This window comes from Aotus nancymaae, unplaced genomic scaffold (genome assembly GCF_030222135.1).
Source record: "Aotus nancymaae isolate 86718 unplaced genomic scaffold, 86718_ANA_hifiasm-v0.15.2.pri h1tg000007l, whole genome shotgun sequence".
NCBI classification, from domain to species: Eukaryota; Metazoa; Chordata; class Mammalia; order Primates; family Aotidae; genus Aotus; species Aotus nancymaae.
The window spans coordinates 44491941-44514783 of record NW_026988418.1 but is presented as its reverse complement, the minus strand read 5'-3'; the positions used below and the strand labels follow the sequence as shown (position 1 = coordinate 44514783).

The 22843-nt window shown below is 38.1% G+C and overlaps 1 protein-coding gene and 1 non-coding gene across 17 annotated transcripts in view; both read right to left on the bottom strand.

Annotated features, from left to right (window-relative positions):
• The window catches only part of ADGRL2 (adhesion G protein-coupled receptor L2), a 678543-nt gene that overhangs the window by 276188 nt on the left and 379512 nt on the right, over positions 1–22843 (bottom strand). The window lies entirely within an intron of this gene.
• LOC135273553 (U4 spliceosomal RNA) lies at positions 1127–1267 on the bottom strand. The gene has a single exon (XR_010341332.1). It is a non-coding gene; the product is annotated as a U4 spliceosomal RNA (small nuclear RNA).

The window sequence follows — 22843 nt, the reverse complement described above, 5'->3', positions numbered from 1 at the left end:
GTATCCAAACTTAAATGATAAATTATATAGGTCTCTGATATGGTTTGGCTGTGTTCCCACCCAAATCTCATCTTGAATTGAAGCTCCCATAATCCCCATGTGTCATGGGAGGGACCTGATGGGAGGTAATGGAATTATGGGAGGAGGATTTTTCCATGCTATTTTTGCGATAGGGAATAAGTCTAGCGAGATCTGATGGTATTATAAAGGCTGCTCTCTTGCCTGCTGCCATGTAAGACATGCTTTTGCTCTTGCTTCACCTTCTGCCATGATTGTGAGGCCTCCCCAGCCATGTGGAACTGTGAGGCCATTTAACTTATTTTCCTTTATAAATTACCCAGTCTTGGGTATTTATTTATTAGCAGCGTGAGAACAGACTGATACAGTATCTCTACCTAATATCAAGGCAGCATGGCATGGAATGATCTAGGGCTTTCCAGACAAACCCATCAGGGTCTTTGCGTATTTCCATCATTTAGTTACTGTACAAACTTGGGTGATTACTTATCCACTCTGAGACCAATTTTTCGTCAGCAGCATATGGATAATAATAGCTCAGATTTGTTGAGATAACACAAATGCATAGTATTATGTCTGGGTACATACACAAAAGGGGACAATGAGATCAACTTATAAGATCGTTGTGCAGTTTACTTAAGATGATGAATTTATGCATAGTGCTCAGCACATGGTAGATACTCAAAAAATATCATTTTCATCACACTCATTCTCATCATCATCACTATCATTGGCCATTAGTGGCTCTTTGTAAATATTAGAGTTAATCGTTTCTTCTTTTCTAACCTTACCTCTTCTGGTATATGCTGATGTCACATCTGTGAAACATGCTTAGAAATATGTATTATACCCACAACAAGCAGGAATTGGGAGCACTTTTAGACTTCTTTGCACACTAACTGAACAGCATTTATTCTAGTTACTGGGCAAAACACATTGGTTTGTTTGACATAAAAAATGAATGTCTCAGGGTGTATCTCAAAAGTCCCCTCAATGCAGAGGACTATGAACTCCAACTCTTAGATACCCTAGGAAGATCCTAGGTCCTTTCCTCTCAAGAAGGAATGCCTTGGAAGTCTCCATCTTCTATTTTTTTTTTTTAAATCAGTCTCTGTAGAGACTGTCAAAAATTGCCAGTGCCGACTGTATTGCAAGTTGTCACGGCGGGGTATTGGGAAAAGTTTTCAATTAGCAATAATCGCACCTCGGATAAACCTCATTGGCTACGATACTGCCACTGCACGAAGCTGGAAGTCTCCATCTTCAAATGATTTTAATTCTATTTCGTTATATATCTGTGTTTTTTTAATTTAAAAAATATTTTAAGAATCTACTATCGGGCCAGGTACAGTGGCTCACTCCTGTAATCCCAGCACTTTGGGAGGCCAAGGCACGAGGATCACCTGAGGTCAGGAGTTTGAGACCAGCTTGGCCAACATGGTGAAACTCCATGTCTACTAAAAATACAAAAAATTAGATGGGCATGGTGGTGCGTGCCTGTAGTTCAGCTACTCAGGAGGCTAAGGCATGGGAATCACTTGAACCTGGGAGGCAGAGACTGCAGTGAGCTGAGATCATGCCACTGCACTCCAGTCTGGGTGGCAGAGTGAGACTGTCTCAAAAAATAAATAAATAAATAAATAAACTGTCCAGGTAAATTGGTGCTCCAACAGGATGGGCAGTGTGTTTTATGGGACTTATCTTACTCCTGATATACCTCTGTCTGTTCCCAGTTATATATATCCCAGTTTGAGAAAGAACAGGGACTTCCTAGTTGGACACAGCTGACTTAGAAGCCAGTTCTGCACACTATGCACTTTCGTAACCTTTGGTGTATTACTTAATGTCTCTGAACCTCAGTCTCTTGGTCTTAAATATGGGAGTATATAATACCTATTAAATTGTTTGATAATTAAATGTAATCATATTTGTAAGGCCACCAAGTCATATGTTAGGAATTGAATCCATGTCAGTTATTTCATCTTTTTTCAGTGTTAGTTAAAATAGTTGAATGACATCTTGTAAGGTCACATTGATGAAGACTGATTTGAATTTATTTCTATTGAGACACAGAGCCCAAAAGTATTTGAAATAGATGACATCTGGCTTACCACATAAAAATGTCTATGCAATACAACATGGAATCTCATGCAACTATCCAGGTCCCTCCTTCCAAATTCCCATAGTAACTCAACTTTGAGTGGTAATTGTTTATTAATGGCCTTACTTGACTGGGCATACATTTTTTTTTTAATTCAATTGCTGTATAAAAACCATATGGTTGAGATGTTTTTAGACTTTAGAAAGCATTGGTAAAATGAAAACAGAAATCATACTCTGGGCACAGGATTCGATTAGCCAAAGACTTCCTTCATTACTTGGCTGACACTTCGGTCGGTGTTCTTCAGGATCACACTCAGATATATTCTCCTTTAAAAAGTGCTCTGAAAAGATTTTGTGCTTTCCTCTATCATTGTACTTATTACAAACCACTGAAAAAGCATGTTCATTAATCTGTCTTCTCCCCTAACCTTCCAATCTCTAGAGTAGGTTCTCAAAGTGAAGTCAGCAGATCCTCTGGGGTCCCTGGACCCTTTCAGGGGGATTTACAATGTCAAATCTATTTTCAAAATAATACTAAGACATTATTTGCCTTTTTCACTCTATTGAGATTTGCAATGATGACAGAAAGCATTGGTGTATAAAACTGCTAACACCTTAGCATAAATTAAAGCTGTGGCACCAAACCATATGTAACACTATAGCCATATTCTTAACCACATCACACTTGCAATAAAACAAAAACAACACAAAACAAACAACAAACAAAAAAATACCAATTTCAGTTAAGGATATCTTTTTAAAAACAATGAAATCATTGTTAATTTTATGAAATCTAAATATCAGAATATACATCTTTAATATTCTATATGACAAAATGGATGCATGCAAAAAGCTCTTTCACTGACTACTGAAGTCTGATTGTCTTGAGGAAAAGCACTTGTGAGATAAATGTTTGAGGTGTAACCTGAAATAGCTGCTCTTTTCATGAAATACCATTTTACTTTAAAAAGCAACTGACAGACAAACTACGGTTATTCAGACTTAGGTGTTGTGCAGATATTTTTTGAACAATGAATGAAAGCAAGCCAAGTCACTTCAAGGAAAACAATCAATAGTACTTATTGCCAATAATAAAATTCAAACATGTAGACAAGAATTGTAACCTGAAGAACAATTTGTATCTGTCACTGTGATCTTGACAGCTTCCTAATATGTAAAGACTTTTCTGATGAGTTTGGTGGTGATATTAACAGTGGTGATTCCTTTTAAAATGTTTTATGAAATATGCTGACATTTTGGGAAATCTGCATAACTCAATGAAACAATACTTTCTAAATGACCAATGAATGATGTTACAAAATCATGCATGTAGTTTATGGGTTAAAGATCTATTCAAAATGTAAGATTAACCAATGTATTTTAATGCAGCAGATTTTTAAATGTTCATTGATATGATTTCAAATTCCATCATGCAACTAATCTTTAGTAAACTATTTGTCAAAGCTTTGTTCAGTATCGAAAAAGAATAGCACACTTATCTGAAAAGGCTATTAAAATATGCTTCCTAGCCAGGCACGGTGACTCACGCCTGTAATCCCAGCACTTTGGGAAGCCGAGGTGGGCAGATCATGAGGTCAAGAGATTGAGACCATCCTGGCCAACACGGTGAAACTCCATCCCTACTAAAAAATACAAAAAATTAGCTGGGCGTGCTGGCGTGCGCCTGTAGTCCCAGCTACTCGGGAGGCTGAGTCAGGAAAATTGCTTGAACCGGGACGTAGAGGTTGCGGTGAGCCGAGATTGCGCCACTGCACGCCAGCCTGGCGCCTGGAGACAGTGCAAGACTCTGTCTCAAAAAAAAAAAAAAAAAATGCTTCCTTTTTTGTGTTTAATATCTGTACAAGGCTAATTTTCTTCATAAATATTGAATTAACAAATATTTTAAAATTTCTCATTTTAATTTCTAATGTGGTAGTGAGAGATGAAATTCACAAAAATAAAAGTTCTTTTTTCTTTTTTTTGAGCAGTCTCACTCTGTCACCCAGGCTAGAGTGCAGTGGCGTGATCTCAACTCACTACAACTTCCGCCTCCCAGGTTCAAGTGATTCTCATGCCTCAGCCTCCTGAGTAGCTGGGACTACAGGCGTGCACCACCATACCTGGCTAATTTTTTGTACTTTTAGTATAGATGAGGTTTTGCCATGTTGGCCAGGCTGGTCTCCAACTCCTGGCCTCAAGTGATCAGCCTGCCTCCCAAAGTGCTGGGATTACAGGCGTGAGCCACCACGTCTGACAAAACTTTTTGGAATCCTCAATAATTTTTGAGAGTAGAGATGGGTTCTTAGGTCAAAAAGTTTGAGAACCACTGCTACAGAAAGAAGCACTGTTTATCTTTCTATCCAGAGTACCTGAGACTCGTGAGGTACTTCATATGGGTTTATTTAACAGATGGATGAGTGATGAGTAAATGAATATTGCATATAATGCCAGAAGAATCTGACACATTAGAAAATATCTTGATATGCAAAACATGATGAATCAATTAAATTGCAATTTAATATTTCCCCCTAGTTTTGTTTCCTCATAACACCTATCTCCAAAACAGATAAGGAGACAGGCCACAGGTGACTAGTTAATCAGCCATGATTAATCAACTAATTAAATCAAGTTGAGGTGTGAGGGGGGCAGGGAACCAGTTATTTCTCTGTAAGTCCCTTCTCTGATAGCCAAACAATTGGCTTTACTTCTTTCATTATCAATATATACCTGTTACAACAATTTGTTTGGGATAGGATAGTTTTTAACATGTTTTGAAATTTTTTTTAAAGCTTGATTGACCATTTGTAATTATTTCTTTATAATGATACTTTCAGGCATATTTAGTACTCACCTCAAAATTTCAAATGCCTCTAAATGGTGTGGAGAAGAGAGACTGATGGGCAGAAAAACTGGGAACTGTGGAGACAGTGAGTAGGGGAATCAAGTGTCAGCTAGATCAACCCATAGCCTAAAGACTCACAGAAATGGACCGGGTGCAGTGGCTCATGCCTGTAATCCCAACACTTTTGGAGGCCGAAGCAGGCAGATCATGAGGTCAAGAGTTTGACACCAGCCTGACCAACATGGCGAAACCCCATCTTTACTAAAAATACAAAAATTAGCTGGGCATGGTGTTGGATGCCTGTAATCCTAACTACTCAGGAGGCTGAGGCAGGAGAATAGCTTGAACAAGGAGGCGGAGGTTGCAGTGAGCCGAGATCATGCCACTGCACTCTAGCCTGGGTGACAGAGTGAGACTCCATCTCAAAAACAAATAAACAAAAAGACTCAGAGAAACAAGAATAAAGTTTAAATTAAAAAGAAAAAAAACCTTCAAACATTAAGGTAGTTTTTTTTAAAACTTTTTGTACTACTATTCTACTTTCTTTAAGCCAAAGTCATATCTCTTAAAAGAGAAAATATCTTCTTGATAACTGTATACATGGGAAACAGCAGAAGCAATTTGGAATCCATAGTACATTTTTAAGTCTCACTGAATAGAGGAGATAGTCTCTTGCGGGAAAGGAGCACCATTGAGTTGGCTGATGCAGTTAACATACTAAACCCAAGACCTAAAGCTCTCTAATTATTCCATGAAGCCTATTTTATCCATTGTAAAATGGATCTTGTCTCTCATGAGGCTGGTGCAAAAGTAATTGTTGCTTTTGCAGTACTTTTAATGGCAAATACCACAATTACTTTTGCAGCACTCTAATGACTTCTCTGAAATTAGGATAACTTGTTCAACCAATAGTGTATCATAGTTTCATTGGCAGAGTTTTAGTTTTTCTTTTTAGAATATAAAATAAGTTACATCTTACCATTGATAGCATCTTAGATTCAATTAAATATAGTAACTCAGAAAAAAAATGTTTCATTCTATAGTTATATGTGAGACCATGTTCAGAAGAGTGGTCTCTAATACTTTGTCTGTTTTCCTTTCCTGTCCCCTTGGAAAATAATGGACCCGTCTAATGAGCATGTAAGTTGATTTGTTTCAAGGCAAGGTAAGCAAGTTTGAACGGCACTGTTTGATCCCTAAGAACTTTAGAGTTTGGTAGAAAGCTTATACAAGCCCAAAGCAAAAAAGAATGAAAGGAAAGTGTTTAGCTGAAGTATATAAATAAAAGGTGATCACATAACAGATTTCTGTAGAAAGAGTTCATCCTAATTTTTATACTTCAAGATATTACACATTTCCTCAGCTTACAATTTAGTATATATATACGTAAATTTTAATGCAAACAATAGTATATGTAATTAACCTTTGCGTTACTCTTCTTTTCTGAAGTGCCAAGGAAAATAAATGTCTGCAAAAACATTTATACCTACATCACTATCTGTGCATTGGCTAAACAATCAAAAGTACTTCTGGAGATGCATGTATGAAAATTAAGAGCATTCCCACTTCTTCAGTCAAGACAGTCATGCTGTTCTGGCAGCAGATACGCATAATGGAAACAATATTGCTTTAAATAATCAAAATACACAAAGCCACATTTTTCTGAGTGATTGAAAATAACCCTGATAAATGCTTGCATTTGGTAAATTATGAACTAGCCAAGTTATGTTTGCATAAATATAATGAAAAGCGTTTTAAAAAAAATTAGTAAGCATATAAAGCAAGGCATTCTCTTGGTAATGATTTCTTTGATGGATAAACCAACAACCATGCAGGGCAAGTTTATGAAGGTGCCTCCCTGAGTGCTTCAGAGTGTGTGTGTATGTGTGTGTGTGTGTATATAGGTACACAAACATATACACAAAAATAAGAAGCTGGCAAAAATTATATAAATGACAGAGATATTCTTATAACTAAAAAGAAATAGAGAACAAGTGTAGGCATTTAAAATAGCTACTTATATTTTGAAAAGCAGAACACAAACTAAGTGCAATTGAATGCTCTGTGAATATGACACATGGATAATTCATATTCCCCATCCATAACTCTTGGATAACACAGAGATTACCTATTAGGTAAAAACATAATTATATTCTCTTCCAGCAAGCTATATACCACACCTCAGCTGCACACTTAAACAGGTATCTGTATGTAGTTGAAGAGGATTTGTGGGTGGCTAATAAAAAAGTATCTGAATAGGGCAAAAATAATATTCTACTCACAGGTAATGTGATGCTATTTGTTATCAAATTGCTTTGGGTAGACTCGAGCACTGAGCATCCAACATGTGGATGCAACAACAACAATGATATACACTCAAGCGAAAGCCAAGGAAAGATACACATTCATTTAGGTTTTTCCAGATTACCATGGTTTTTAAACTAAGCATAACAAGGTAGGGAGACTGACCACTGAATTTGCTACATGGATAGCAAAGCTGTTGTCAGAATTGTATAGCCTTTAAAAATCACCAGGCGCCAAGGAACACACTTTACATGAAAGGATTATCATCAAGGACTTTTCCTATGGGCAGGTTATACAAAACAAAAAAGTGTGTACATTCTCCTATGAGGATAGACTGTGTTCAAAAAGATAAAATAGGCCATGAACAGTGGGTGGAGTGGAGATGACTTTCTTAGGAGAAAATTCCTTTAATTCCTAAGCATGAATTGTAGGAAGAGCCTGATTGTGATTTATGGCCTTAGTCATCCTTTTTTTTTTTCCCAGATAATTGTACACTGTATTTTTTTTTTCAGATAATTAACCTTAGTCATCAAGTCTTTCCCCATTAACTGCCACCCACCTTCACTTGATGGGCAGTAACAGTTTGAGAGAAACCAGGATTACAGCAGGCCTCCGACTGGGTAAAATGGTCAGCAGACCAACTTAAATTGGTACCACTTTCCTTACCCTTTGAGGTAGTCCCTATTTCTTATCTTCTCTTCCTCCAATTTAGGGCTAAACTCCTTAATGCTTTGCTTTCGTTTCAATATTAACATACGCTAGAGCCATTTGGTAAGTCCTTATCACCCAGCTTATGACTTCTTTTCCTATGAAGAGAAATCTCTCATGAAATCCGTCTCCTGTAAGTCATCCATGACTAAGTCATTGTGACATCTAATGTTCTCATATTTCATCTTCCTTGTCTCTGTCTCCTCCTTGTTGCTTGATGAGGCCTTGCTTCCAGAAACTCTCCACCCTTTCTTCGTGTCTTGGGACATTCTCGGTTTTCTTTATACTTGTGTGACTGTAACTTCTGTCGCTTTCCTCTTCGCGTTCTTGGTGTATGTGATCTTAAAGTTTGTTCCTTAGCCCTCTTCTCGCCTGTTTTCTCTTTTCATTGACAGTCTCACTTATCCTTTGGGTCTTGTCTGCAAAGGATGCCCACAGCTCTGCTGTTAGCCCTGTTGTCACCTCAGTGCTAAATAGAGGTTTCAACCTGCATGCTGTTCTTCTCTAAAAAGACAAGCTCTGGCACCTAAAAACACTCATGATGTCCAAATTGGATTCCATATCTTCCCTCTCACATTTACATCTTCTCCTTTGTTTCCTATTTTTTCAAAAATGTCATCGCCAAGATTTGAAACCTTAAAGTCCAGTATGACAGCTTTCCTGTTTCTCTCTGCAATAATATGCAAAACTCTGTCAATTTCTCCTCTAAGGTATGGCCACTGTTTATCCTCTTTTTCATCCCTTTTTAAATTTTTATTTTTATTTTTATTTATTTATTTATTTATTTTGAGACAGAGTCTAGCTCTGTTGCCAGGCACCAGGCTGGAGTGCAGTGGCATAATCTCTCGGCTCACTGCAACCTCCGCCTCCAGGGTTCAAGCAATTCTCCTGCCTCAGCTTCCCAAGTAGCTGGGACTACAGGCGTGTGCCACCATGCCCAGCTAATTTTTGTATTTTTTAGTGGAGACAGGGCAGACCTCACTATGTTGGCCAGGATGGTCTCGATTTCCTGACCTTGTGATCCACCCGCCTTGGCCTCCCAAAGTGCTGGGATTACAGGCGTGAGCCACCGCGCCCGGCTTAATTTTTTTAAAAAAACAGGGTCTTGCTCTGTCTCTCCGGCTGGAGTATATATAGCTCACATAATCACAGCTCACTGCAACCTGGAAATCCTGGGCTCAAGGGATCCTCCTGCTTCTGCCTCTTGAATATCTAAGACTATAGGCTTCTACCACCATGCTTATCTAACCTTTAAAATTTTGTATAGAGATGGAATCTCACTGTTGCCCAGGCCAGTCTCAAACTCCTGGCCTCAAGAGATCCTCCCACCTTGGCCTCCGAAAGTGCTGGGATTATAAGCCTGAGCCACTGCACCCAGCCTGTTCCCTCTTTTCTATAGGCTATCTCAATAGCCGCCTAAGTGCTCTTTAGACTCTTCTGCATCCAAACAACACTATACATTGCTGCCAGAAAAATAAAACACAGGGCCAAGCGCGGTGGCTCATGCTTGTAATCCCAGCACTTTGGGAGGTTGCGGTGAGTGGATCAGGAGGTCAGAAGTTAAAGACCAGCTTGGCCAAGATGGGGAAACCCTGTCTCTACTATACAAAAATCAGCTGGATGTGGTAGCAGGTGCCTGGAATCCCAGCTACTTGGGAGGCTGAGGCATAGAACTGCATGAACTTGGGAGGTGGAGGTTGCAATGAGCAGAGATCACACCATTGCACTCCAGCCTGGGCAACAGAGTAAGACTCTGCCTCAAATAAATAAAAATTAAAATAAATAAAACAGTTTTTTTCTTGTTTATGTATATTTCCATATCAAAATGCATTTGCTTTAGACATTTGCTTCGCCAATATTTTTCTTTTTCTGCAGAAGAAGTGTCTTTGTCTGTCATCATCCTCTTTTCCTCTCTTTGGTGCCTCTATGTCATCCAGTATTTGAGTTTAACAGTTTTGTTAGATGATGAATTCCTTAAGTAAAAGTCCCGATATGTTTATCTTCAATTCCCTCACATACACTCCAGTGCCTGACATAAAGTAGCTCCTCAAGAAATCTTTGGGTTTGAATTAAGGTATTATTCCTGTGTTTAAAAATCTTCAACATTCCCTATTCGCTACATGTTACAAACTCCTTTACCTGGTCAACAGGACCCTTAGACTTGGGATCTGGGAAAGGTGGAGAAGAGGAAAGCAGAGAAAGGGGACCAAAGAAGAAGGAAATTGGAAGCAGCAGCAAATGGCACCCCAGAAGTATTCTGAGACCATTTTTGTCTTGTTCCTTTTCCTACTGATTACTATGTGGTCCTTGAGGGCCCAGATATCCACATACCTCCAGCACCGAACTTTCCAGGAATCTCAATGCTCAGTGCCCCCGTTAGACCATACCCAGGCCTGCCGTTCCCAGGGGATACCCTGTGTCCACAGGCAGTCACTTAGTGACTGATGTGCTATGTTCCTTTTTTTTTTTTTTTTTTTTTGAGACAGAGTTTCGCTCGTTACCCAGGCTGGAGTGCAATGGCGCGATCTCGGCAACCTCCGCCTCCTGGGTTCAGGCAATTCTCCTGCCTCAGCCTCCTTGATGTGCTATGTTCTATCTTGAGGCAGGAAAACCGGATTAGCTAGCTAAGCCTAAGAATGCACCTACCCTAAAATGCTAATGGTCATTCCAGACACATTAAGCAGACAGTCAGACCTTTAGGGCCTTCTCTTTTTGCCAAGTAATGCATAGGTACTTTATTTAACTGGTTTTTAGGAGATGGCTGCCCTGAATTTGGTGTTTCACCCAAGTGGTATGAGCCAACAGGAATCTGGGTTGTGTAAGAGGGGAAGTGGGATGATGAAGGGAGGCCTAAGCATCCCCATACAGGTTTGTTTCATGTAGTTAAATAAATACATTTACTGTTACCAGCAAGGCCAAAGATGAGCAGGGGAAAGGGATAGCTCCAGAGAGATGATGATGAATTTTTCCTTAAAAGCTCTTGGCCAGGTGTGATGGCTCACGCCTGTAATCCTAGCACTTTGGGAGGCTGAGGTGGGCAGGTTGCCTGAGCTCAGGAGTTTGAGACCAGTCTGGGCAACACGGTGAAAACCCATCTCTACTAAAAATACAAAAAATTAGTCGGGTGTGGTGGCATGTGTCTGTAGTCCCAGTTACCCAAGAGGCTGAGGCAGGAGAATTGCTTGAACCCTGGGAGGCAGATGTTGCAGTGAGCTGAGATCCTGCCACTGCACTCCAGCCTCGGTGACAGAGCAAGGCTCCATCTCAAAAACAAACAAACAAACAAACAAACAAAGACTAAGCTTATCTGCCTGCTTTACTTCATATGCAGATATCTGCCCCACACTTCCTTCCTCAGTGTAGAATACAAGAGCACTAAATAAAAAGAAAACAAACAAACAACAAACAAAAAACCCATTACTTTTGGTGTGTTGATATTGGAAAATGTAAACTTAGAGACTGTTAGGTAATCCCAAGTCCAGACTCATTTAACCTTGGCACAAGTTAATGTTTAAGTGAAACTTTCCAGTAACCAGTTTCCATTTCTTCGTTCTCCTTAAATTTTTTTTACCCATTTTCATTGCAAATTGTTTAAATTATTTTGCTCTCCCTTTTCTTCAGCAAGAGAATAAAGTTGTTTTCATCTCTGTGTCATTTCCACCCTTTCCTATACTTACTTTCCCAGGAGATGATCTCACCGATGTCCACATCGGACCAAAGGCATCTAGCACATACTTTCCTAACTTTCCTCACCTCCACCTCAGATTTTCTGTCACCATCCTCTTTTCCTAAACAAGGTAACAACAACAACAACAGAAAACAGAAACTCTCTAGCTAGATAACTAACTGGACTCTCCCCAACTCCTGTTCCATGAATGACACATTTCCCCTAACAACTCCAATTGTTCTTGCTCCACTAGTTCCTTCCCTTCTACAAACATGATCAAATCTCCACTTTCTAAACTTTATCTTGCTTACTTCTTCCCCTTCACTTTCTGGGTACAGATTTCTCACATTTGCCATCTTCAATTATTCTCCCCTTCATTCTTCTCATGCCCTTGAACTATGTCTTCTGTGGAATACATATTTCAGCCTACAAATCTATGGAAACATTTCTTGTGGCCTAATCATTGCTGACTCACTAGCTGTTTTCAGCCCTTCTGTGGTTCTCACGCTGTACTAATCAGCGCTATTGACCATCCTGAACCAGCCCAGTGTGTTGTGCTTTTATATTGGATTACATGCTTTCTTCATCTCTGTAGCTAGTCTTCTCAGGTTTCCTAAACACTTTCTAGTTCCAGAATAAATTTGCTTCTTTCTTCTTTACAAATGTATTACCTTTCTTTCCTGTCCCTTAATAGCTTCATGAAATTAGTTGCATCATCTATGAATACGATTCCTTTCATTTATCACCATAACCCCATTAGAATTCATTTCTTACAGGCAAAATCCCCTATGATTTGTTCTAACTCTCCTAGGTAAAGATAGCAGTAATCCACATAACAAATATTGTTTAATATTTTGAGCCCAGCAAGATGTTGTTTTCTTAATTCATACATGTTTTGGAAATTTTTCTTTTTGTTTTGTTTTCTAATCATGTGTATCTGACATGATCATGATAGAGCTATAAAGAAAAGTTGTTTGAGCTCAGGGTACTTGCAATTCATAGTTATTCTCTGAAAACTACTGTTTCCAAATTAGTGTGTTATACATCACGAAGATATCCTTGACTTCTTTCACCATCCTGGATTTTCTTCTTCCTTCTTGCGTAGTTTTGATATGTAGCATGAGAAGGTTATGACTACTCTGAAAGTGAAGTGGAAGGCTAGGTGGTATGTATGAGTGTTTTTATTGTCACCTTCCATCTTTGAACATGTACGTTGGCAGATTTTTTAGAAAGAAGGAGCCATGCTGTCTAGCTGATGTTCCTCAGCTGGTCATATTGAAAACACATAGGTAGATGTCTGCCTACTTTTGGTCAGACCCAATGGTGTAAAGTGCCCCATATCCACCTACATGTCGTGTTCACCTTTTTCCCTTGAGAAATGACTATTCTTACAGATATAGGCTTTCAGGGAAAGGTATGACAACCTTACTCTTCAGTCAATTCTTATAAAACTTTTGGGCTTGCCTGATAGACTCTTTCACATATCCTTTAAATTTCCATTCAACCCTCAAGGCAGAGGTAGCTTCCTTCATCTTACACAAGAATAGAGTTGAAAGAGTATCAGAGAGCTAGTCAGCCTCCCAGAAGAACCATGAAAACTGTATTTATGGAAGGCCGTAGATTCAAGTTTCTGTAATGTGGGCTTTCCCCAAGGTAACGACTGCTAAAAGCAGGTATTTCCCAAGGAACTGAGTAAGGTCCCTTCCTGAGACAATTCCTGGGAGAAAAGACATAGCCAATGCAGAGAGTCTATCTATCTTGCTTACTATATATAGTATATCCTCTGCTTTGCAGTGTCTGACAGAAACGAGTGCTCCATAAATATTTGTAGAACTAAAATGCATTGAAATGTTGGCAAGAAAACTGACAGCATTGATAGTAGTACCAGATTTGGGGGACTTGGGCAAATTCCTTATTTTTTCATACCATTTCCTTAATAAATTATCAGATGTTCCTAGGGTAGTGATTTAGGCAGACTTTTTCCCTTAGGGTGTTGTCAAGGTAGTTAGGAATTTGGTTGAAGCTGATCTCCACAGAAAGATTCAGTGGTCAGGATGGAAAATCTCACCGCAGGACATTTAAGAGCAGCTACTTTCACAAAAAAATCAGTCCTACTGAAGCTTCTGGAGCTAGCCAATGCTGGCTACATGATAATAGATTTGACAGACAAGTAGGCAATACAGTTGTGCCTCTCCCTTTGTTCCTCCACGGGATTTAATCATAAACTTATATTGTTGAATATAGTTTCACCAATTATAAAATACGATCAGTTTGGACAATTACGTGAAATGTCAAATAGAAATATCCCAGACCTGGCATCAGTGTTACTGATATCAAATGGTTATAAATCAGTGTTCTAGTAATGTTTAATGTACTCTCAATGGTTTTTTAGAAACCCAAAACATTTTATTTTAATCAAAAAGAAAACAAGGTATGTCAGAGATGAACATGACATACATATTTTTGTGCTTATTATTTAAAGAAAGGAGAAACATCTGAAATCTGTTTGCTAACTACAGTATAATACAAATTAGCCTGCAGGCACCGTGTGCGCCGTACCCTGTCTGCTTGCCAGCCCTGCTTAGTCCCAACGTATTAATGAGCAAGTGCAAGTATTTGAACAATCAGCATTTCTGCATTTGCATGCAAACTCTCATGCTGTGTAATTATACACAGAGCTGGCACTCAAATTAATTAAAGCTGATTTTTCTGTGACTGCAAACTGGTCATATCCTCAGCTTTGCCTTCCTATGAAGTCATCACTCTACATTCAACGTGACACGCTGTCCCCGGCATTCTTAGTAATGCTAATGTACTACAATTGTGAATTCGGCAATATTTTAGAGAGCAGCTGACAATGGCTGGGTGTTCTTATGCTTTTCCTCTCCTATCTTTCCCCCTTCTGGTATAAAGATAAAGAACAGCTTTTGAACACTTGCTTTGTAATTATCTCAAATACTAATGCAAACAAATTACATATATTGTTTCAGTGGGTTCCCTCCCCTCTTTTATGACTCCACCCACTTGATTAGAGCTTACAAACAATTCATCAAACTTTAAAAATGTGTTTATTTGCTGCCAAGAAACAATTAGATGTGATGGTTTTAGTCTTAATTTTGAAAAGGCTTTAACAAATGATGTTTTATTTTAAAAGATAAGGATCTCATAATTCAAAATCAGGGAGATTAGGAGAGAAAGAAGCAGCAATGACTGCTAGATTCGATTAAGACTTTTTGAATCCTCATCAAACATAATGGACTTGAAACAGAGATTATTATTGCCAGAGAGATCCAGAAACGTTAACATCTAGGACAGAAGGCTTTCCTCAACTCTTCCACAATAAAGCCATCTCCTTTGGTTTCTCAGTTCCTCTGAAGGAACTGTTCCTGTGACAATTCTTTTGAAAAGACATCCTCAGAGCAATTAAGATGTCATTATGATTCTCTTTTCATAAATTTAAATCTCTGAATAAAGGTGGCTACTAAAACATCATCATGTAGGGCCTCGGGAGATGAGCTGCTTTGACATTTTCCTCTGAAATCACCCCTTACCACTCAAGCACAGCTCACCATCTTCCTCATTTCTCTGAATTCCATTAGCCAGAACCCGTACAGACTACAGCTATTGCACGGGCTGGCAAACTCTTTTTAAAGCAGGGACCAGACAATTCTGGTGCCTGCAGTACACTGCCAAGATTGCCCTAGTAATCTACATTTGAAAGGGAAGATGGAGTAGTAGGAGATTTCTTTATACTCTGACTTTAATGATCGAAGAAAGAGTTATATAATTGCCCTTACCTTATCAGTTGTAATGCTGGATCCACATATAACACAGTTATCAAGCTCCCTTCAAATTCCAACTGGCAAACAAGTGAGAAAAGAGTATTGAGCCTTTTCCAGAGAGGCTCCTGGGGAGATCACAGTCACAACACGGTTATGATTCCAAGCCTGCCCTTCTGTGTTTCGTCAGGAATTTCCTAAGCAGACAGGTGTCATATTGGCATGAATTTTGTTGCCAGGTACATTTTTAAAGTTGGGCGTGGCTGTGATCAAGTAGCCAGTTCCACCTGTCTCTAAACCCTCATAACCTCCATTGCTTTCAATATTTTGCTCAAGTACCCAGTGACTTCATGAGTTACCCACGCACTGGGCCCGACTAACTGAGGTGTGGGAACAGTATCGAGTTAAGCAGCACCGTCACTGTAGCACACAATGCTCATTGCTACTGGCAAATACCTATTTGCTGAATCAGGATTGGGCTGCAGTGAGCAGGACTGGGCTGTTCTACAGCTTTCTGTTTGTTTCCTTTTTAGAATCGCCCTTTTCTAATTAAATCTCACCATTTAGCAAAAATAGACTCTTTTTTATGTTCCCTTCTTAAAAATACAGCTTGCTTTAAGCATAGAGAATTACTGTATTTTCACCTTTTTAAAGCAACTATTTGCAAAACAAAAGGCAGAGGAAGAAAATAAAATCAGAGTTCCTCAAACAATTAAAATGAACATCACTGTGGATGTTGTACATTTTGCTTTTAAATTTTCAGATAGCAAATCAAATACATCTGTTAGCTATGATCTTTTACTTCTTCTAAAGAGAAAAGGATAACAGGAGAAGCATTCTGTAAACTTCTTAAGGAAAGGGAAATCTTTTTTGCTCCCTAAGGAGCAGTAGACAGTTAATTAATTTTATTGTTGACTGTGGTATTAAAAAAAAAGTTGGTTGGCTACATGTCTCTTTATAGGCATGTATGTAAATGGAATTCAGGTATTAAAGAAGCAAGACAAGACTTTAGAAACATGCCAAAATTATATGTAGTATTTGTCATGTAAGTATAACATGATCAGAACTAAATATAAAAAATATAGGGCTATATAGATGGAAAGGGCATGCATTTGACTTGTAATTGCAACCCACTTTGTCAATGTACTGTACTCTAGAGGTGGAATTTTAATTTTCTCAGACCCCTTGATTCCTTAATGACATTTTAAATCAAGCAAACTGTGCTATTTTTAGATTGATTTGGTCTTAAATATCAAAGTTTCATCCAATATCTCACCTAAGCAAAATTTTCTTACAAAATATTGCCTTTGCTTCAACTTGCACATTATCTAGCACAAAACTGACATGTAATGATGTTCAATAAATATTTGCTCAGTAAATATTTAGAGGTACATTTATAACTACATATATGGAAATTATAAATTATATAAATCAACTAGCCTGCAAACTCTTGAAGGCTTCTTTCATATATAGGGTATATACATGGTATGCACATAAATGTGAGCAGTAATCATTTGCCAAGTAAATTAAAATTAAATAACTTTGATGATAATACATTACTACTTCTAAGACAATATAGTTGCATTTTAAATAGAGATCTTCCTTATTTTTGACCAATACCTTCCTGAATTTTCTATTCTTTGGTATGAGCTTTTTCTAAAGCTTCTGAGGATAAATTTAATCCCTATTCCACATGAAAGTTATTCAACTATTTGAAAAATGGCTATCATTTTTCTCTACATCTCCTCTTTCTTCAGACTGAACATTCCTTTAATCATTATAACATGATATGGCTTTTAAGGCCTATCACCATATTGGAGAGATTCCAGTTTGTCCGTGTCTCTCCTAAATGTGGCAGTCAGAACTGAATGCATTATTTGAAATGTAATCTAATTATGCAAAATACATGGGTACTGATGCCTGCCTTGTTCTGGACTCTAATAATTTAGAATTTTTGTGGAGGCAGGAAGTGCACTCCAAAGAGGGGTTGGCATCATTCTTATTCTTACTTCTTGAAATTTTACAAAACTAAAACATCTAAATCTTTTTTATACCAAATTCTGTTTAATCAAATCTCTTACAACTTGTTCTATCCATTCTAGAGTTTACCTCTGGTACTGGCCCTAATTGTTCTAATTATTTGAGACATTTTGATTCCTGACTTTGCTATCCAATGTCTTGGTTACCATATTTCATTTTGTGTCATTCTTTAAAAGACATCTGAGTGGCTACTATGGGTCAGACAATGATCATACCAAGGGCAAGAAGACAGGTCCCTTTCCTGAAAGCACACAGCCTGGCAAAGAGCCTAACAATATCACTATTATGCCTTCCATGCTTTCCTTCAAATCACTGGCAAAAGAGTGCTAGTGCCTGTCTCAGAGACCTCTCTGCAGATTGGCAACAATCAACCCTAGATAATGAGAATAAAACATAACACCTATCATTTTTATTGAGCACTTATTATTTCATAAGGAGTAAAAAGCACTTTATGCAAATTATGTCACAAGAAACATAGTATTGACATAGATAATTTTAATTCTTATTACAGTAGAGGGAATTATGGTTCAGAAAGCTTTTGCAACTTCCACAAGTTTACATGGTTGTTAAGCTGCAAAGCTTCAATTTGAACCCCTGAGGCTGTCTGACTCCAAAGTTCATTCTTAATTGCTTTTAAAGAGAGAATTCTGCCATTTTGGAAATTGCCTAACCATATTCCAAAGTAGCTCTAACTTATCTTCTAGGAACATATGAGTATTTTGTTTCTTTTCCTTTTTTTTTTTTTTTGAGATGGAGTCTTGCCTAGGCTGGAGTGCAATGGTATGATCTCGGCTCACTGCAACCTCTGCGTCCTGGGTTCAAGCAATTCTCCTGCCTCAGTCTCCCGAGTAGCAGGGATTACAGGCACCCATCACCATGTCCAGCTAATTTTTTATATTTTTAGTAGAGACAGGGTTTCACTGTGTTGACCAGGCTGGTCTTGAACTCTTGACCTCAAGTGATCCACCCACCTTGGCCTCCCAAAGTGCTGGGATTATAGGCGTGAACCACTGCACCCGGCCCATATGAGTATTTTGATACTTGCAAAAATCCAGTTACATTCTCTTTTGAAGAGGAAATGTGAACTAGCTTACTTGTGGCTGCTTTGATCTTAATGACCCCATGCTGATTCTTAATAAATCATCAATGCCATTTTTCAACAGGCTCACTTTTACTTTAATAATTGTCTAAAGTTTGCTAGAGACTGATGTCAAACTCATTGGTTTGTTCTGAAGTCTTGGAGTTCTCAGAATCTTTCATTTCTGGTAAAATCGAGTTAACATCAACTCTCTCTTCTTGCCTCCTCCCCATTCTCCAGGATATCTCAAACATAATTGTCAGAGTTTCTACAAGCATATCCAAAGTTCTTTCTTTCCTGAAGACACTAGAACTTATTTATGTAACTGTCTGCTTCACATTCTTGGGGTTCACTTCCTGTGATGGGAGTTACTAGAAGTAAAGACTTGTTCTGTATAAAGCTTTACATAGACAACACACTCTAAACATATTTGTTGAAAAAAAAATCTATGTAGCTGAGAGGGAAAAAAAACAATCCTGCTATGCCGTTTTGTAAAAATGAAAAAAAGATGACTATTTTTGCCTTCATGGGAGGAGCAACAGATATATCACAAATTAATAGTTCTTTTGTTGAGGAAAACAACTAGATAAATCTGGAGGAGACAAGTTGAGAAAGTCTAAGTCCTTCTGGGTGTGGTCTGGTGAGCAGCACTGGATAGCAAGAGAGCTACATTTCTTGATAATAAATTACAAACAATTCGTCAGTCTGGGAAAGAAGACTTGGAAATGGGAAGAATGGAAGAGATATGAAAAGTGTAATAGTGTGAGGTACTGCCCAAGAACGTGGCAGAAAGCCCAGAACACAACAGAGGAATACAGCCAGGGAGGAATTCCCAAGCAGCTCACACTCAATTTTTTTTTTAGAAACGGTCTCACTCTGTTGCCCAGGCTGGAGTGCAGTGGCATAATCTCTCGGCTCACTGCAATCTCCGCCTCCGGGGTTCAAGTTGTTCTCCTGCCTCGGCCACCCTAATAGCTGGGATTACTGGCACGCACACCATGCCCAGCTAATTTTTGTATTTTTAGTAGAGATAGGATTTCACCATGTTGGCCAGGCTGGTCTCTAACTCCTAACTTCAACTGATCCACTCACCTTAGCCTCCCAAAGTGCTGAGATTACAAACGTGAGCCATCACATCCAGGCTCACACTCAGTTGTCAAAACACAGCTGCCTCAGCCCTGTGCTAATCCAAGGGGTGACACAGAAGTAGTAATATAAGGCAAGGTTCTTTCCTTCCAGATAGAAATACAGTCAATGATCCCAATTTTATAAAATGAAAAATATCTTTAGAGAAGAAAATAGTGTCTATTTGGTAATTTTAACTATTCCAGTTTCAGTGGATATTAGAAAATAATAAAGTATTATTATTTATTAAATTTATTTATTATTTATTAAAAATAATTTTTATAGATTAGTATATCTTTTTATTACACACAAAAGCCTAAGATTATTTTTGGTAGGTAAGCACAGAATGAAAAGACGGTATATTTTCAAGAGACTGTCAAGTCCCTACTTGCGAGAGATTTTCAGAAAGTTTATTTTACCTATCTAGAAGAGACTGAACAATCAATTTCATCTGAATTTTATAGGAATAACCAAAGAATTAGTAGGAAATAAAAGATTTTTGAGACTTTTCCAGAAGAATATTGATAGTATCTTCAATATTCCTAAAATGTTTAGTCAAATAATACATGTATCAATAAAAATAACTCAAATAGAGAGTATAACATATATATTATATTATTAAAAGGGATGTATATATGTACATATGTATGTATATATCTATTTAAGATTCACAATTTAAGAAAATTTAGGATTCACGATTTTAATCAAGGTTTGAAAGTTAATATATTGCTGAGAAGGGTTCTTACTGGTAATATGCAGTACTGGAAGCCACAGCACAGCAGCATTACGCTAATTCATTACAATGGGAAGACGAACCCCACTGAAAAATTCAAGAAACTGAATACTGAACAGTTAGTTACAGAAGGGCAATTATGGGACCTGGTCTCTTTTCATTATCTAAGATGAGTGAGAATAAAATGCAAAACTGACACATAAATGGTGCAAGGCATATCAGGTTTGAGATTTTTTCTTTTGTTTTAATTATCTAAGCTTTTATTAGTAAGTGCTTTGAATTATATCATCCTATTTTGATGCTGGCTATTTCAAAGAAAAATAGTGTATAGGCTTATATTACATTATATTATAGTAATGCTAATCACTTACGTTTTTGTTACTATGTACCAGATACTGTGCTAAGTATTTTACATGTATTATCCCATCTATAACTAACCACATCTCTATGAAGTAGGTAGTTTTATCGTCTATTTTAACAGAGAAGAAAACTGAGGTACAAAGAAGTAGCAACTTTTCCAAGATCACACCGCTAGCAAATAATTGAACCAAGATTGAATTCAGGTAGAATCTGGAGACTATATAATCCTATTCATTTATTTTGCATCTTCTAGGTGCTTCTTTTATGCCAAAGTCTTTAATGTCATCTCCAAAGTGTCCCTTAGACTCACCTAAAGGGTTAACTTACTTAGGTATCTTTTGTTGATTTCACTGGACAGAATTAATTGTTGTCTCTTCTGTATCCCTCATACAATGTACAGATGCTCATAATGTTTTTTGCACCTATTCATTTACATATCTGCTTACCTCCAGGGTCTAGCTCATGTGTGGAACGCAGTAAATGTCAAAAATATTTGTGAGATGAATCAATAACTGGGGCCAGTCCTTATCTTTTCTGCATTATTTTTCTACAATTTTCCCTGCCAACCACCAGTTTGTCTCCTGCTGGGGTAAAACGGAGTACTGTCTTCTTCTCTAGACTTTGAATTAATGTTTTTCCTATTTACCAAACTAAAGTGGTAAAGAAACTCATGTTCCAAGCAAGGAACATTTTTTTTTTTTTTTTGACAGAGTCTCTCTCTGTTGCCCAGGCTGTAGTGCAGTGGCACTATCTTGGCTCACTGCAACCTCTGCCTCCCAGGTTCAAGCTATTCTCTTGCCTCAGCCTCCCAAGTAGTTGGGACTACAGGCGCACCACCCTACCCCGCTAATTTTTTGTATTTTTAGTAGAGATGGGGTTTTACCATGTTAGCCAGGATGGTCTGGATTCCTGACCTCACGATCTGCCCACCTCCACCTCCCAAAGTGCTGGGATTACAGGCGTGAGCCACCACCTTTGTCCATATTCCCTGGGAGAGATGTGGCTCAATGCCATTCTCTCCCAAATCTTTTTTATTAAGTAATCTGACCCATAGTTTAAACAGACAGGGAAGTCATAATGTGTCACCCACCAGAGACCTCAGGAGAAAAGTAAATCCAGTGCAGACTAATGTGTTAGCCTAAAATTACTGTATCCTTTCTTCATTCTCTTATTTGACATTTATTGAACAAATGATGAAACTGAATAAATGATGGCTGAGGGAGAGGCCAGAAGTTGCAGATAGGCTCTGGACAGCTGCAGAGAACAGTGGAACTTTAAGTATAGCACTAGGACTAAGGTTTAGTCAGGAGAGGGGACAGTGGCAGAAAGACAGGATGAAAAGCACGAGGAACAGCATCCAGCATATGGGGACATGGGAATGAACACATGAGCTCTTGCACAATTGTGAAAAGTTCAGGGGAGCAGAAAGCTCTTGGAGGAAGAAAAGAAGAATGTGTTAGCCATACATCAGTCCAATGTAAACATTTTATGATAAAAGAATACAAGCCAGCAGACCTGCACTCTAGTCCTACCTCTGTCATGAACTCAGGGCACGGCAGTATGAAAATTCTTTCACATGAGGGGTTCAATGTCAAATGCCTAAAATGACCAAGCTAGTAAAGATGAATGAGTGAGGAGTCTGGGTATAAGACAATAGGAAGAAGTGCTACTGTGTTGCCAGGGGAACACTGGCCCAATGCCATCCAGTGGTACCAGAACTTTCAACTTTCTAGTTAAGTCAGATATCTGAGTTTTTATGTGAAATCCCCAAATTTTAAACTATTGACATCTAATTCAATGTTTTATTTTTAAAAATGCCTATTACTGCTCTACAACACCTGATTTAACTTTCTATTCTATAAAATGACTTGATAATACTTGTTCAATCTTCCTCAAAAGATTATTAGAAAGATCAAATCATCTTTAGATAAACACTTAGAAAATTATGATGTGTTATAGCAATTTATGTTTCATTTTTATTATTATTGTCACAAATTCTCATTTTTCCAGCAAGCCTATTTGTGTCTTGCTTGCTCTTCCTGGTCTTTATTTTTACTTCATTCTAACAGTAATACAAAAAAGAGCT